Below are 5,577 nucleotides of genomic sequence, written 5' to 3'. Positions count from 1 at the left end.
TACACCCAGTCTTTCGTAAATACTCTTCTATGTTCTTTCTCTGACTGTTCTGGGAACTCATCATTCTTACCAGGTACTCCTGAAAGGTGCACTAGCACTTTATTGTCTCTCAGAGCCAATACAGGATCTGCAATAGTGGATGGGATTCCTTTCAGCACTTCTCTACAAAGAGCGCCTGTTACACTTTCTCAGCAGAGGGTACTAGAGGGATAATGCAGGAGGAAGGGACCTCCTGCCCATTCTGACAGCCACCCTGTCAGCTGGTGGGACTCTGACCCAGGCCCAGTCCCTTGGTGACTTTACAGACTCAACCTGGCCAATGATCACCATCTTGTGGCCTTCTTAACGTGGACACCATATATTCCAGGCCTCCTGTCTACAGCGGCACCATATTCTCTCTGCATGCCCATGTGCCTGACCACTGGCTACAGTTTCTCTATGTCCCTCCTGTACCCCAGAGAATTGTTTCCTGATTGCCCACTGATTGCAGACCAGCTCTGGTCTGGGCGAATGTCCCTGCCATCCAGTGGTTGCAGTCCCAGCCTTGGGAAGGGGGTCCCCTTTCATATCTGTCCCTCCTTAGGTACTCTCCTTCAGCCCTAAGGTACCATAGAGAGTTCTCTTCATTTTTTAAGTGTTCTTTTATCAAAAATTTAAAAATATTTATATTAAACTTCCCTTATTTAAATCACAGTATGGTGATGTTTACTTCTGGCAGATATAAACCAGGATAGTTCTGCACCAACTAGGGTGTTTGGTTGCCATCTCTGGAGATGGGAGGGAAAGTCCTGACTGTTTATGAAACTCTGGCGCTAGTTTATTTCTGAAATCTACTATCTACCTACTAACTAAGATCTTCTTGAGACAAATTTGTTTCTTTAAAATAAATTCTCGCTTTTTGTCTTTAAGAGAGCTTATTTCTTTTCCTTGAAACCAAGAGAGTTATCACTGATAAAAATGTAGTTTCACATTCTTTCAAAAGTGGCTTAGTAAAAGGGTTAGAGGAATGAAGAAAGGTACTCTAGAGGCAGAAAAAAGAGAGGGAGGAGGACGATGCCGAGGACTAAAATGACAGCAAATTCTCAGTCGACCTTGATGTCAATGTCAGGTTCTGTGACTCACCTCTCTTGTCACCGCTGGGGAACTGACCCGAAGGGAGGTAAGTGGGTTACTGGCCCAGTGATTCTGCATGCAAAGGAACAAGGCTGAGGTCAAACGACGCTAGCTTCCTACTTTACTGCAACCAGACTTTGGGATCTGCTCACCCAGTGTGTATCCGAGACTTGGGTGTGAAGAGCCAATCCAAGTTCACTCATCAGGTGGCTGTCGGGACCAGGGCTGCCTTACACCCTCATCTACCAGAGGGTAGAGGAGAAACCCACTCGCTGGCAGCACACTTCCGGTGAAGAGAACATTCTGGACTGGTTTTGCTCGGCAGACAGAGTGAAGTCCCTGCTCATTAGTAAAACATGTCCTAGTAGCTGTCAGACTTCTGCCAGCCACATTTGCCATTTTTATTGAGAAGGAGGGAGCAATGGGGAGAAGAGAGAGAGGTAAAAGCTTCCTCCTCTTTATTTCTCTTGATATGAAAAAACTACCAAAATGTTAGTGTTAACTCCCTCCTTCATGAGCCAAGATGGGAATTTAGGGAGACAAAAAGAATGCAAATGTTCTCCCTTCCAATGGTTACTTTTCCCTTAACTATCCAGTAAGTTTTTTTTTAATAAAAAAGTCTGCAAAGTGTTTGATGAGTTATACTAATTCATAAATAATGCTAATCACAAAGAATCATTTTTATCTTTGAAAGTGCCTTTCTTCACAGCAAAAAGAAAAGAAAAAAAAAAGTCATAATCGCCCCTCGGCAGAGTGTGCCACTTATGATGCTTTTGCTACGAATGGAGTGAATCTGAGTGGATCTATCCACCCTCTCTCCTCTAGAAGTACAAAGTTGGATAAGATACAGGCCGCCTTTTCAGCAGTGGGGCACTTCCACTCATACTGTGTTGTGTTTGTCTTGGCTTTGCCACGGAGAAAGATAATTGAGTTTGGCTCCAACTAATCAGAATGGGTTGAGAATCAAGAATGGGTATTACAACCAATCAGAACAGACGCCACCGCGAAGGGCTGGAAACGGTTGATCAGGCTGTACCATTTGTTCCAGGTGAATATAGCTCCAAATCTGTGAGAATCCAAGTCTAAGACGGTAGAAAGGACTATGGGAGAGTTCTCGACTCTTCTGACTGAATTCACTGCCTCTAAAGATACTGAAAAAGAAAAACCTGCAGTCAGTCAGGGATTTACCAAGAATATTTTCTCTGAAACCTCCTCTTCCCATAGCCTTAATCATATCAGTACATTGCAACATAGTTTTTCTAGTTACTCTGGCCAGAGCTCTGAAGTCAACCATTTCTCATCTTTTTACTCTAATATCCCACATTAGCACTGTAAACCAAATTCTGCTCCGCCTTCAGAATATGTCCGTTATCTGACTACTTCTCCGCACTACTATTACTATTTTCCAGGCCATGTTACCACTGTTTCTTGCCTGGCTGACGGCCATGGTCTCCTCACTGTCTGCTTCCCAACTTGGTCTATTCTTAACCTGATGGCCAGAGCGATTCCACTAAAAAAGAAGTTAGGAGGTGTTACTCTTCTCCTGGAAACCTTCCAATGGCTTCTCATCTCATAGTAAAAGCCAAAGGACTTACACTGGTCTGGAAAACCCTGCACCATCTACATTCCCATTGCTTTTCTGACTAGATCTCCCATCAGCTCATTGTGGTCGACTCATGACAAAAACTGGTCCTAATTCTCCTCCCTTCGCTAGAGTCACAGCTTTTGCAGTGTGACTTTGAGGGTATCCCCATGAAGTAGAGTTTGTCCTCCATCCCTGGAAACTAAGCTGATCTCATGAATTACTTTGGTCAGTAAAATGTGGCAGAAGTGCCATTATCTCAGTTCCAAACCCAGACCTTAAGAGGTCTTGTGTGTACTCTCCCTCCTTCCCATCTCCTCTCTCTCACTCCCCTTCTCTTCTCCTCTTTCTCTCTTTCCTCTCCTCTTTCTTTCTCCTTTTCCTTTCTCTCATCTCCCTCCTCCCTCAATACTCCTGCTATGACATGAGAACAGAACACAATCCAACTGGAGGAGGTGAAGCATGGAGGCACGGGGAACAGAGTTGAGTCAACCCAGTAGTATCCAAGTCGGAGACATGTGAGAGAGCCCAGGCAAAGTCAGCAAAATTGTGCTGATTTGCAACTGACTGCATAGGCATGAGTGAGCCCTGACAAGCTCAGCTCATCTCAACAGAACAACCCAGATGATCTTTAGACTCATGAGTGAAACTAAATGCTATTGTGTACCACTGAGGTTTCCTGTTACTCACCATTCTTGTGGGATAGATGAAGGATACATTCCCCTTGCCCATTCTTCTCCAGCCATAATAGCCCTCCGGAGAACACCAGTCACATTCGTATCTTAGGGGCTTTGTACTTGCTGTTTCCTCTGCCTAGATTCCTGTTCCCTGACCCACCTCACTCCCAAGAGCCACATGCCTTGATCCTGAAACTCCTTCAGAACTTTTCTTGAGTGTCACCTACTTAGTGAGACCTTGTCTGAACATATACAATGCAATCTTCTTCTAACACAACCTATTTTTCCCTTTCAACTTGAACTTCATCCTTAGCACTTACTACACAATATATTTTACATATTCCTTATTTTTCTTGCTTATTGTCTAGCTCCGTCACAAGTTCCTTGGAAGCAGGGATCTTGGCCTGTTTGTATTTGCTACTGCATTCCCAGGACTAGAATAGTGCCCGGTCCATAAAAATAAAAAAATACACATATTTCTAAATAAGTGAATTAATGAATGTGAATTCTCCCTGGAGTGGCAGAGGTGATCAGAAAATGTTTTAATTTTTAGAAACTGGCAAAAGTAAAAAAAAAAAAAATCCCTGAACTGGATTTGTCTTATCTAACTTCTCTTCTCCACCACCATGACCCTATTCATAGCCATCCTGAACTTCTCTTTGGATTGTGGTCATTGTTTCTTGACTACTTTTTGTGCATTTGTCCCTGCTCCATATAATCCATCACAGCCAGGGGAGGATGGTCTTTTCAAAGAGAAAATCTGATTGAGACTTGAAATCCTTAGCATCGCCAAATAGGGTCTGCAACACCCAGCTCGTCCCTACCTTTCCAGCGTCAGCTCACACATGCTCTTCTCATTCTCCTCACTAGCTTACCAGTCCCAAGGTTTCTTAATATTGCCATGATCCTTCCTGCCTCAGGACCTTTGCATAAGCTGTTCCGGCTCCCTGGGAAAGCTCAACATCATCCCTTGGCCTTGTCAATCCCTCTTCACCCATCTGATCTCATCTCAAGCATCATTTCATCAGGAAAACCTTCATGATTCAATGCTTTTTCGTTAAGGCACACAATACAGTTGCTGGTGTTAAGTTTTTGTAACTTGTTTAATATTTGCTTTTCCCAACATACTGTAAACTCAGTGAGGACTGAAACTATTCACGGGGTCATTTGGCTAAGTTTGGCCTCAGATCCAGATAAGCCCTTTGTAGTTGAGAGACTTGTCGTGTCAAACAGGAAACCGATAAAGAAAAGATCTTTTGCATAATGAGTTGAGTCTTCCAGGAAAAGCTCAGCCCCAGTGATATTTTTGTTCCTTTCTAAAACCACAAAGGTCTATAAACCACTCTGGTCCATGACCACCACCAGTCCATTAGCAGTAGAAGCCGGGGAGAATAATCACATTCTATGGGATTTGTATTGAAGAATGGCACCTCTTGTCATTCTTGCATTGTCACGATTTCTGCAGTCCAGGACTGCTTTAGAGGACAGCCGTGAGCAAGAGCAAGGAGCATGGCAGGAATGGCAGAAGCAGTGACGATCAATTCCAGCTAGGATTTTGGTCTTCTACTGCTCTGAACAAATTGCCACGAACTGAGCAGACTAAAGCAACATGAGTTCATTATCTTACAGTTTCGTGGATCAGGAGTCTGAACAGAGCCCCTCTGGACCTTATGGGTCTCACAAGGCTGCGGGGTGGGGGTGGGGGGGGTCGGGCTGCAGTTACCACCCGAGACTTGAGCTCCTCATCTCAGTTCATCCAGATTGTTGGCAGAATTCCATGCCTTGTGGCTGCAGGCATGAGTTCCCTATTTTTTTGCTTGTCATCAGCTGGGAATCATGCTCAGCTTTCAGAGGCCACTGGGTTTTCTTGCCACAGGGTCCCCACAGGCCATTCACAACAAGGATGTTGACATTTTTCAAGGCCAGCTAGGACGCCCTTTTCTGACTTCTTCCCTGTGACCAACAGAGAAAAGTCTCTGCTTTTGACCAGGTCGGGTCCACCGTGACAAGCTCCCTTCTGCCATACAACATGACATCGTCGTGGAGGGTGATACCTCCTCATATTTGGAGGTCCCACTGCACTCAAGGGGATTATAGGGGGCGTGATACTGAGGGATCCCGCCTACTTCCGGCAGCTAGGACAGCTGATCGCAATAAGGAAACACAACTGAGTATCCATTGCCAGCACTGTGCTAAGTGCTTCCC

At 44.7% G+C, this 5,577-nt stretch overlaps 1 long non-coding RNA gene across 1 annotated transcript in view; it reads right to left on the bottom strand.

Annotated features, from left to right (window-relative positions):
• Positions 1-2,019: 2,019 nt before the first annotated feature.
• Positions 2,020-5,577, bottom strand: part of LOC122918614 — a 63,947-nt gene continuing 60,389 nt past the window's right edge. Inside the window, exon 7 of the long non-coding RNA XR_006386643.1 lies at positions 2,020-2,264. This is a non-coding gene — a long non-coding RNA (uncharacterized LOC122918614). The remainder of the gene's footprint in view (positions 2,265-5,577) is intronic.

This window comes from Neovison vison, chromosome 10 (assembly GCF_020171115.1).
Source record: "Neovison vison isolate M4711 chromosome 10, ASM_NN_V1, whole genome shotgun sequence".
NCBI lineage: Eukaryota > Metazoa > Chordata > Mammalia > Carnivora > Mustelidae > Neogale > Neogale vison.
This window is presented reverse-complemented; position numbering and strand designations above follow the sequence as displayed.